Source organism: Cyanistes caeruleus, chromosome 18 (genome assembly GCF_971803275.1).
Source record: "Cyanistes caeruleus chromosome 18, bCyaCae1.hap1.1, whole genome shotgun sequence".
Classification (NCBI taxonomy): domain Eukaryota; kingdom Metazoa; phylum Chordata; class Aves; order Passeriformes; family Paridae; genus Cyanistes; species Cyanistes caeruleus.
Genome location: NC_141718.1, coordinates 1,754,246 through 1,766,333, shown reverse-complemented (window position 1 = coordinate 1,766,333; position 12,088 = coordinate 1,754,246). Strand labels below are relative to the sequence as shown.

General features: G+C 50.8%; 1 long non-coding RNA gene across 1 annotated transcript in view; it reads right to left on the bottom strand.

Annotated features, from left to right (window-relative positions):
* Positions 1-600: 600 nt before the first annotated feature.
* Positions 601-12,088, bottom strand: part of LOC147649874 (uncharacterized) — a 32,718-nt gene continuing 21,230 nt past the window's right edge. The window contains exon 2 of the long non-coding RNA XR_015277607.1: positions 601-5,216. This is a non-coding gene — a long non-coding RNA (uncharacterized LOC147649874). The remainder of the gene's footprint in view (positions 5,217-12,088) is intronic.

Here is a 12,088-nt window from a genome sequence, read left to right as displayed (position 1 = left end):
TACTTCTTTTTTTAGACCTGAACGGAGAAGTTGTACAATTTCAGCGTATAAATAATTGAAGGGCTAATGTGATCTCAAGCTGAGCACTTATTAAATGGAAACGTCCCTGTTGACAGATGAATTCCTGTAAATTTTCTTTGGTTGAGCTCAGATGCCCATTTTGTGCTTCGAAGCAGATGAGGTCACCCTGGCTGGACAGCACACGCTGTGCCTGGCAGGGACCTGGGCCTTTGGAAAGGAAAAAAGGATAGTAACAATAATAGTTGTAATAAAGGACTGAGATTTTACAGGCTGCAGGATGGTGCATTCAGCTCAGTGCATTTACACATTTACTCTCCCTCTTCCTCAAAGACCCAAAGAAGGTTTCCTGGGATGTCCCCAGGCAGCTGGAGATGTCCCTGGCCGAGTCCCCGTGTGTCACCCCAGGGACCACGGTGCCAGCAGTGTGGGAGGGATGGAGGGGAAGGTCAGGACCCCTCCCAGACGGGCAGCACAGAGCTGCCCCCAGCGTGCCATCACCTCCCCCCATGCTGCCGCTGTGTTTGTGTTCTGCCTTCCTTCAATTATAATTAATAGCGGCTCATTATCAGGAGGGGACCGTTTATAAGATTCAATTAGAAGCCATTTATTTTAATGCTTTTGAACACAAAATGAGTTTGATCTCAGGAAACATTTCATTAGCATAATCTTCCCATAACAAGATCATCTCCTGAGCTTGACATATTTACACGCCGGCAGCAGGCGCAGGGACGGTGGGCGAGTGGCCCTTGGAGCGGTCAGCAGGGCATGGCCAGCACCCTGCAGCACCTCCCAGTGCTCAGGGAATGGCATCCTCAGGGAATGGCATCCTCAGGGAATGGCATCCTCAGGGAAGGGCTCTGAATTTTGTGGGAGTTCAGCTCTCCCCACCCGTGGCTCTCGGAGCTCACCCCAGCGCAGCCAGAGGTGCCACAAAGGCAGCTCTGAGCCACCAGCAACACTTTGCCCTTGGCCAAACCCAACCCAGGGGCTGATGGCAGCGCTCCCACTGACCCCTGCAGCTGGAACCCAGCCTGCTCCAGCAAACAGCTCTCAGCAAAGCTGTGCCATGGCACAGAGAAGGGAATGAGATCATTTTATTTGACTGTTCAGCTTAGGAAATTTAGTCATGAAGCAGGAATGAAAACTTGTGTCTACTCCAAGTCAAAATGCTCAATACAGCATGGCCATTTTTTTCCCCAGGGATAATCATCTCTGATTTGTTGCCCATATGGAAGATGTATTGGTTTTCCATACACCGGATGAGTTATACATTTCATAAGCTAAGCTGTCCATATATTCAAAGTAATATGATATTGTTCACTTACACTTAAGCTGCATAGCACACCACCACGTATTTTGGGTATAAAACTATGCCATGAACATATTATTAAATGCTTGGTCTTTATCAGAGCCCTGTCTGGAGCTATGGCCTTCCAGAGAACGATGCTCACGGTGTTCTGCCACATCAGCTGCAAAACAGACAGATCAAACACCCCGAGCCTGCCTCAAGCACCAAGCTCTGGCAGTGCCTGTCCCTGGGGGCACAGTTTTGTCTCAGGGCACAGGGATATGGGGCTGCAGAGTGCAGGAAAGCTGTGCTTTGTTAGATGGAGAAGGAGGAGGATCTGCCTGACCCCGGGCCCAGACCCTTTCCCAGGCCTGGTGTTACCTCCCTGTTTAATGCAGGGGCAGGCACGTCACAAACAGACAGAAATTGAGGTCCCCAGATCACTGCAAAAGGACAAAGGGTATAAAAAGAATATAATTATTATTAGTAGAGCACTGGCACAGGACAGCAGGCAGAGGCAGTGCCTGCACTGCTGGACCCTCTGCTGCCCAGCTCGGGCACTGGGCACGAAGTCAAGCACTCCCTTCCCAGAATCGTGCTTTAAAGCTGCCTAAAACACTGGGAAATAACTTCTTCTCCAAAGAAATCTCTGGTGTCACAGCTCCAGATTATCTGCTAGTGCAGGAGGCAGTGCTCAAATATTTTAAATGTATGGGCCATACGTTCTGGGAAATATAACATACACAGCGAAAAAAAACATTGCCTCCCATATGGGCTTGGAGAAGCTGCGGATTACAGCGCGCCGAGCCAGATGGCCAATAACTCAATGCAGCTGAACAGAAATCTCTGGGCCAAATTCATCCCCACCACAAGCACCCTGAGCCCAAAAGGCTTACGACATTGCTCAGCTCCTCGCAAGGTGGGAGTTATCTGCCTGTGGCTGTGACAGCTGGAATCAGGGATCTGCAGCTGTTCTTCCCACCCTGGTATGGGTCTGTTCCCCCTCCCAGGGATGCTGGAGCCCCCCTGGTTCTCTCACTCCCAGGCTGGAAATGGGAAACTTTGGGGGAATTAGGCAATAGGTTCAGAAATACTTCATGGCACCGAAGCATTTCATACCCACCCTTTGGGCTGTTCTTTATTGGGGCGTTGGGTAGCTGGGATTTGGAGCTGATCGCATCATGTCACCCCCTCCTCGGTGCTGTGCCTCCACCTCTGTGCTGCTGGACACCCCCCTGCACTCTGTCACTTTTCTCTAATGCTTTAGTCAGGATAAATGAAAAGAAAAATCTATTTTTGTGCTCAATTTGCCGCAGAGCTCGGGCGGTGGACAATCCCTGAGCAGCCCTTGCAATGCCCACACCAGACCCACCCAGCACCTGCCTGCTGGTGGCACAGGGCTGTGGTGGGACCTGGGCAGTTCTGGCATGGCCAGGTCACCAGAACTGCTCCCTGAAAGTCCCAGTTGTGCCCAGAAAACCTGGAGGGGCAAAGGAGTTCCTGCAGCCATGTGAGCAGCAGGCACCCCACTCTGCCAGCACCCACAGTGGAATTAGGCAGCACGCAGAGATGGAAACCCACGACCTTTCCCAAAAGGCGATTAAAACACTCCTTGATCCCACACCAGGTGTTAACACTGTTGAATAACTGGCTCGGGAAGGAGCAGAAGCTGGAGCTCCCTGGGGCTGCCAAGGCTGCTGGGACAGGCTGAGCCTCTCTCCACCTTCCCAGCCACGGTTTTTCCCCGGAGCGCCCGGCGTGCCGCATCCTGCCGTGACTCGCCCACCAGCCTCCCTCCCCGTGGAAGCAGCAATCCTGCTCCTCTCCCTCTGCTCCCCCTGGGTTACTGTCCTTATGAATCATTAGTCTGCAGCAGGGACACCAGATGCGCTCAAGATGAGTCATTTGAAGGAGGTGAAAGGAGAACCAGGCCTGCCCCACATTGAAACTCCCTGCAACAACGAAAGGACGGTGGACAGAAATCACTCTGTTTTGACTACAGTGATCAAGGAGGGGAGCAAGGGATTTTAGGGGGTTTTTTGGGAGTCCCACAAAGATCCCTGCAATCCTGGGGAAGGGGAGAGGGGATGAGCCCCTTGGTGCTCAGAGCTGTGCCAGCACAGGGCCCTGAGGATTGCAGCCTGGCAGTGCTGGCCACCAGCATGGCTCTGCCAGCTCATCCTGAATTCTTCACATTCCTCCCCCAGCCTCCAGGCTGCCCGCAGTGCTCCTCTCAGGAGGAACCTCTTCCACCTCTGAGGAGCTGGGGCTGTTTTTTCCCTGCTCAAGGAGCTTTTGCAGCAGTCACAGGGAAAGCAGAGGACAGGACAGGCCTGGATTAGGAGCTCCGAAGCGATGAGGACAAAACCATCCTTGCTAAAGGGTAAAATCCCTCCTCCAGCTAACAAAAGCACTGAGTGGGAGCGATCTGCCTGTCCCAGACCCCAGAGCTGAGCAGACTGTGGGGCACTGCTGTTTGCACCCTCAGTAAACACCAAAGCCCTGCAGCCCTTGCCTGACTCCTGCAAGGAAAACTCTGGGAGCAGAGCCATTGCCAGCCTGCAGGGTGCCAGCATTTGTGTGTACCGAGTCTCCTACATGGGTAAGACAGAAAGGAAGAGGATTTTGAGCAGCAGAGAGAGGTACAGAGAGCTCTGAAATCCCTCTGGCTTCACTTCACCAAGGTCTATGTTTAACCAAGCCAGCTCCCTCCCTGCCAAATGCAAACATGATCCTCGGAGGAATAACAGAGCAAAGAATTTGGATGAGGAAGCTTTTTAAAAAAAAAAAAAAAAAAAAAAAAAGGAAAGAAAAAGGGAGACATCCAATAAATACTTAAGGGAACAACTGAGGAATAGATTTCCAAAAATTCAGAAGCATGAGGGGTTGCTCTTAGGGGAAAGCCAGTTTGAGCACTTCCAGGAGCTGCTGTTCCAGAACTGTGCTGGTGCTCCCTGGGATGTCCCTGCCTGCCCCAGCAGCCTCCCATGCACAGGAGGTTTGGCTTTATTTCTGACCATCCCCAGAGGTTACCCACCCACAGAAAAGTCAGAAACCACCTCAGGACATGTGCAGTGGTTAAAAAACCACTCAATCTGTCTTGAAGAAATCTGGAGGTCCTTCACCATGTGGTCCTACCCTCCAGGCTGAGCAAACCACCAGGAATCCCCTGGTGCCCCTGTGGGGTGGCCCAAGGCGAGTGCAAGCCCCTGGGGACAGCAGATAAGCCAGACTTAATTACCTCTCCATCTTCCTTTCTTAATTTTCCTCTGGGTCTGGTCCTGCAGAGGTTTCTGGAGCGCAGCCCCTGCTCCCCGTGGCAGTGGGATGTGGTGGTGCCCTGCTGAGCACACCAGGGCCTTTGGGGCGCCAACATCCACCCCCCAGGCTCATCCTCCATCCCCCCTGCTCCCACCAGTGACACAGACAGATGGGCAGCAGCCTGGGGGGCTGAGCAAACAGGAGAGGGCCAGGCAAAGGGGGTCTGCCCTCGCTTCTCTTTGCCTGGCAGCGGGGTCACACTGCGGGTTTGGGGCATTAACTCTGCTCCAGGCCTCTCTGGGGCCATCCAAGGTCCCCCCACAGCCCAGCATCCTCACTAAAGGCTCTGGAGCACGTGCATTGCATCAACCACGCCGTTGCAGGATTGATTTAGCTGCGTGGTCCTGCGAGTGGAGCATTAACATCCTCTTAGAGGAAGGGGAAAAGCCTCTCCTTCCCCAGGCCAGGATGGATGGGGGAGCTGGGGAGAGGCAGCTCCGTGCCTGCTCCCTTTGGCAGGGCCAGCACTCGGGAGGATGGGAAGGGAAGTTTGTTGTCAAGACAGCTCCCTCCAGGTTCCTGGGTTTTCCAGATGGTTTGGCTGTCTGGGGATGCCTCTTGATGCCTTTCACAGAGCAGGCCCTCCCTGAAATATGGGAAACGGGAACTAATGCTCAAGTCAAAAAACAGATTGCAGGACACTGAGAACACAGATGTGTCAAGAAATCGAAGAGTGGCTTTCCCCCTTCGTCACTATGGTTGTGGGACTCTTTTTATAGCCAGAATATTAATGTAAAACAAACCTTTCCCAAAACATCTGAAGTCAAGAGCTGCCTTCTGCAGCGGAAACTGCTAATTCAATGCAGGGTAGACCTATGTCCACAGGAAATGGGAGTCTGGAGGAAAACCAGGGAATTCCTGGGGAAGGCATCCCTGGATGAGCAGGGACCTGCAAAGGGATGTACTGCAGATGGTTGTCATCGGTCCCTTCCAACTGAACTCCCTTACCCTATTCTGCCCTGCTTCATCTGTCACCCCTGCAGCCACGAGTCCTCACAGGGACCTGATTTTGCACCCCCAGCCCTTGGAAAATCTCCATTTCCTCGAGTTGTTTCCAGGGAGACTCTGCCACTCCAGCAGCAGCCCAGCAGGGAGGAGAAGGCATGCTCGCTGCCTGCTTTAAACAAAAAAATCCATACATGGTAGGAAAGTTTGTAAAAGGCAGAATCATTTCGATCCCAGATAGAGTCAGCACGTGATGGAAAGAATTTCCCTGTTGGCAGGGCAGGAGAATCAATTTAAGGTGTTTACACAATGCAAAGCTCCCAGTGTATAATTATCATTTTATAGTCAATCAATTGTAATTCTGATCCAGAGCACAGCACAGGAAAATTAGCATTCAGGAGCACCTTTGATAAATTAGCGAGGATTACGGAGTCTGTGTTTGCAGAGATTTTGGCCTGGCACTAAGGGAGGATTTAAAAATGGCAAAGTTTTTGCCTCTGCAGCTGAATACACATGGGACTGAGGAATTTAAAGCTGTTTAGTTCTGGAAGAGAAGTAGGATTAAAGCTATGGAGAGGGCAGGGATCTATTCTGTATTTGATTAGGAGTTTTATGATGCAAAGAAGCTTTAGGGAACGCTTCAACTCTCCGTGCACAGGATTATACACATCACTGTATTAATTATTAGTATTAGAATAACACCTAAAAACCCCAGCAGCTTGCAGAGCCCTCCTGTTCCACATATTCTGTGTTTGAGCCAAGCCCAGCTGAAGCAACCCAGGATCTGAGCTGATCCCTGGGGTAAATTACCTTGAATCACCCCAGTGCAGCCACAAATCTTTCCCAAAGGAAACCTCAGACAGGAGTTGATGAGTGTTTCCAAAAAAAGACCTTCCCTACAGACCTGACATCATCATCATCCTTCGCCCAGATTCCTGCAGCAGGTCCTGAGAGGGAAAGCAGCATTTCTCCCTGCCCAAGCACCACTTAGCAAAAAGCCAGAGCATCCTCAGCAGGGGGGGAAAGGCAAAGCCCCAAAAGGTTTGGTGGGTCTGGAATCAGTCGGTGCTCGGTGACAGGGAAGGTGAGACAGACCTGGGGCAGATGGAGAGATGCTCCCAGGATCCCTGCCTGCCTGCCTCACCAGATCTCAGGGATGAAATCACTCCCAGAAAACAGCAGAAAATCAATCCCGTGGAAAGAGATGTTTTTTCTGCCAGGGGAATGGCTGGCCCAGCTCACAGACATGGAAAAACAGTTTCCAGAAGCTGCTGAACTGTGAAGCCGTGGGCTGGGGTGGCTCCTGGCAGGAGATGCCCAGGAACTGGCAACACCCCTCACAGCCACTGCTCATCCACCTGCCCCTCCAAGCCTTTCCTTTGGGAAAAGGAGGGATTTGGAAGCCCCTGATCCCAGAGGAGCCAGGATTTCCTGGTCTGTCCCATCACACGCCTTCCCTAAAAGAGCCTTTAAGCAGCACAATTAATAAAAATTGATGGGGAGGAGATAAAAACCCAGCAGCCAAAGGGGCCCAAGCAGCAGCTGGGAGCAGGGACTGTGTGACCAACACTCCCTGAGCAGCTCCATCCTCGGGGAAGCCTCTGGAGCTGGGATGCAGGGGAGGGAAGCTGCTCTGTATGCACGACCCACCCTTCATCTGCACCGCCTTTATCATGGTAATAGCGAGAGCCCAGTCTGGTGGCAATAATCTCCTCATTCTCTGCCATTTCCTCACGGGGGTAAAGATCATGGAGCATTAACACAACGGATGTGCACTTTGAACCAGAAGCTGTTCCCTGGGCTATAAATCAGTGCCTGCCACTGCGGCACAATGGCTCTGAAATTAATTACCCTGTCGCTTTGCCAAAGGGAAATGCAGGCACCGGCAGGAACGCAGCCCTGGGACAGCCCTGGGGTGCCTGGAGCCACAGTTTTGGCTACACATCTCCCTTGAAACCTCTCCGGCCATCTGATGTACCTGGCATGGTCTGGCCTGCTCCCTCCTCATCCCCAAGATGCTGCTGGAGCTTCAGGAGAGCAATAAAAATACCAGATTGGGCCATGGAGCCCAGGCATTCATCTTGGGGTGAATCCCAGGGGTTTTGTCCCTGTGCTGATCCAGTCAGCTCTCCCAGACAAATCTGCTTTCCACAGGTTTGGGGATGGTCTGCAGTGTGCAGGCCAGACTTACAGGGGGTGCAGACATAAGGAACAAGCTGAGAGGCAAGAAGGGCAGAGAAGGAATGTGTTCTTTGCATTAAAACCTACAAAACACAAGACATTTCTAGCATTGCTCAGATTAAAGAGCCATCCAACTCCTTTTACACCTTTCCCATTGTTTCTCAGAGGGAAAAGGGGCAGGGAAGGCTCACCAGATCTGAGATCTGGGTGTCTCTCAGCTCCCAATGACAGCAGGACATCACCAGATCTGAGATCTGGGTGTCTCTCAGCTCCCAATGACAGCAGGACATCACCAGATCTGAGATCTGGGTGTCTCTCAGCTCCCAATGACAGCAGGACATCGTTTCCCCTCAGTTTGTCCCTCCACATTCCGTCTGGGGTGACAGAAAGCCTCCCACCACCATGGGATGGATCCCCCACATGTTTTCCCCTCTGACCCTTCTGGCTGAAGCTCTCTGCCAGCAGACACCCCCCAAATGACACACAGAGCCCCTGACCAGGGGGCACCTGCCAAACCCCCTGCCCAGGAGCCCGAGGTGCTGCCGTGGATGTGCCAGCAGCAGGATGTGGGAGAGGTGGCCCAGCAGGAATTTGGCTGTGTGCAGCGGGGTTACCCTTGGGCTGCTCTCCCTCCACACCTCCTGCTGTCCCACGAGATGCTATTTATGAGAAACACAAACCTGCTTTCCCTTCCCCACAGCCAAGAAGGTCACATCAAGCGAGCGGTGAAGATTTCCAGCTCGAACAGACTGTTCGGGGGTTGTTTGCAGTAAATTTTCTGGTTGGTTTGTTGTTTTTTGGTTTTTTGGGTTTTTTTTACATCTTAAGAAGTGGCACAGCAGAGCCTGTACACAAGACCTTGTCTCACATGAGACACAAGAAAGAAAAACGCAGTTGGTGCCCAGTCCATTCAGAGCATCTCCTGCCTGGCTTCCAGATCCTTTGAGCCACGGCAAACTCTCGCCCCAGCTCTTCCCAGCTGGGCCTCAGAGGCAGGCTGGCAGTGCCACGTGTCCATCTGCACATCCCAGCAGGATGGCTGATCCTCCAGGACAGCAGCAGTGAGCAGGAGCCCAAAGCATCGCTGCTTTTGGGGGCCGGAACATCAACGTTTCTGTGAAAATGAGACCTAAAAACATCGGTGCTAATGGAAGGGAGAGGTTGTAGAGCACAAATAAAAATAGGATCCAAGTGATGCAGAGTGAAATGGCAGCATCCATCAGCTCTGAGATGTTTGCTTGCAAAGCAGAGGCTCTGGCTGTGAGTTTCACCAGCATCACAAAAGGAAAAAGGGGAATCACAGCACTTTTTCAGCCTGGCTTCCTCCCTGTCTGTGCCAAAAGGTGTAAAAGGGCAAAGAAAGATCAACCAACCAACCAAAAACACAGGCCAAAATAAAGCAAGTCCATTGATTGAGGAGATATTTACATTTCAGAAAAGAAAACTAAAAGTATTCCAAAGGAATTCTCCATCTCCACTGCAGATTAATGAATAATACCCTGCATCCCTTTGCACCTGGATGAAACCTTGTTGGGCAGTTTGGAACCACCAAGAAAAAAAAAGTTTCCTTGGAAAATTAGGATAGGAAAGATGGAAAAGCCTGAGAATTCACCATGGCACAACCTGCCAGGACATGCCAGCACCAGCTCCTCCATCAAAACACATTTTCAGGGCAACTCCCCCAGAAAAAAACCTCTCTCCCTATCATTTGCTATCACAGCATTAATTATTCCTACACTCCATAACTGGGACAGAACCCAAAGCATTTTGGACTCTTGCAGGAGAATCTCTAATAGCTGTTTATAGCTGATCTGGTGGAGTGAAAATAAAACCCCTGCGCTCAGCAAGGCGAGGAACATCTCGCCTCTCCCTTGCCATTTTTAGCTCCCCCAAGGTACACAGAGCCTGGGGAAGGGCCCACTCGTCATCCCTGGAGCAGCTGATCCTGCTGGAAGAGAGGAAGACAAAGCCCCACCAGTCCTTGAGGACCGTGGATGTTTAGCAGAACATCTTCACCAAAAAAAAACCCTTTTGTTTAAACTAAACTTTGTTTTCTTTTTGCTCCAGGTCATCCTTTAGTGACCTGAGCTGATGTGGCCACTTTATGAATTACTTTTTTTACTCTGAGGGTAAATGAGAGCCAAAAGGAAGAATCCACTCTCACCACCGAGCTGCTCTCAAGGATGGTTCCGGGTCCCTGCCAGCTTGAGGTGTTCTATGACTCTAGAAGAATTGCTGCTGGAGGCATTTTTGGGGCCCAGAGGAGCTTTTTGTTGCTTCCCAAAGTCCTGTCTCCCTCCCAGGTGGCACATCCAGGCTGGATTATCCCTGTGGACACCCCGTTCTGCACCTCGGAGCAGCTCCCAGACAGCCACAGCAGCAAAAGCACATTTTTAATTAAGTGATTTTGGCTGAAGTTTTTATAACAGAAAGGCCCCAGAACAAGAACAAAAGCTTCCTTTCAGGCAAAATAAATGTTTGATGAGGTATTTAATCAAAACCAGCCCAGCTTTGAGGGGAGGGAAAAGGAAGTGTGCCAAGAGGGTGTATTGCTGCATTTTGGAGGACAGTAGGTCTCTCTGCTCAGGTCACTCAGGACAACATTCCCCTGTCTGTCCTGCAACTCCCACCCCTAAACAAGGGAGAAATGATCCAAACCTGGGCTCTCCTCACATCTCCACAGGAGAGCTGGTCCCAGGGAGGTCCCCACCAGCCCCTCACCTTCCCAATCCAAGGCTGCTCCTTCCAATGTCAGCTCAGCAGATGAAAGTGACTGTGCTCAGAGGGACCTCACACCTCTTCAGCCACTGGAGAGGATGCTCTGAGCCCCTTATCCTCTTCAGCAAGTGACCCTTGCAAGCATCATCTCTCATCCTGCCCTCCCAAAACCCTGTATCAAAAACCTGCCTTGAATATATATATATATATATATTACAATTTTTTTCTTCTAATAATAAAACATTTAGTTCTAGGTCACTAAGCAGAGGAGATGGAAGATGAGGGAGAGCTGCTCTGATCTCTTTTGCAGCTTTTTATAGAGGAATGTTCTGCTTAACTGCCTTGCTGAAAAAAATAACCTGCCCAGAGTAGAAATGGGGACTGGCCCTGAGCCAAGGCTGCCCAAGCTGCTGCTGTTATCAGCTCTGGGGCTCACTGGTAGCCAAAGGTAAGTAATAATTTACAGGACTGGTGTAAAAGCCCGTTTTCCCTGGCTGGAAGAGCTGGATATTCACAGGAGAGCTGAGCCAGCCCCAGAACCATCCATCAGGGGCAGAGCCTGAGAGAGGAGATGGGGAGGGGGGAGCAGGGCATTGCCTGGAGCAGCATCCTCCCCAGAGACACCAGAGCCAGCTCAGCCCTTCCCCAGCCCCAGTGCCCCGGATCCATCCCAAAAACCAGCCCAGGGACACAACTCCCCCCTTCTCACATCGGTTTTTAAGATTGTAAAAGAGCTCCAGGATCACCTAAACCATAGCCCTAAGCACACACCTGTATGGCTTTGGAACACTTCCAGGGATGGGCACCTTGCTTTGCTCCAAGTCTCGGTGTTATTTTGGGAATAACTCCAGAGGAATAAAGGGAAAGGGAGTGCAAAGCCACTATTGGTATCTGGCTGGATTAAACAGAATATGAATTTAAACTGCTGAAAGTTCCCACACCCCTATAGCAATATGCTATAAAGCTTTACACACATCGATTTAGGAAAAAAAAGCAGTTTGCTTATTTTTTATTCAGCATTATGAACCAATAAGAGAGCAAAACCCAAGTCATTACTGAAAAGCCGGCGCTCACGTAAGCCTTACAGAAAATGTCTGTCTCGTGGCTTGATAGCCATAACAAAAATGATTAATAATCTGCTGCAGACACTTATAATTGCAATAGCTTCCTCTTGTGAATTTAAATAGCTTTCTTGAATTACTGCCTTTGACATAATCAATAAAGCTGAGTTATTGCTTTATCAGCCAGGTCTCTACGGCAGGGGAGAACCAGAAACCCAGGGAGACAAAATCCCTCCAAAAACTCAAAGCCAGGGGGGTTTGTCCCCAGCAGGGCTGGGCCACTGTGAGCCCCTCCAGGATTATTTCTGTCCCTTTGAACAGACCTGACAGCGAGCTGGAGACAGAATGGGGACCCACAGCAGCCCAGCAGCAAATATTTAATGACTGCTTGTAAACCCAACAACATGTTTAACTTTTCCCATTCCCTATAAAAGGGCTCTTATTCAGCCTGAGAGGACTCTGAAGTTAAATTCAGGCTCTTGTGACATTCCAGGGTGTCAGGGGGACACAAGGAGGGTTTCCAGGCCAGGATTTCCATCCTCTCCATGTGGAA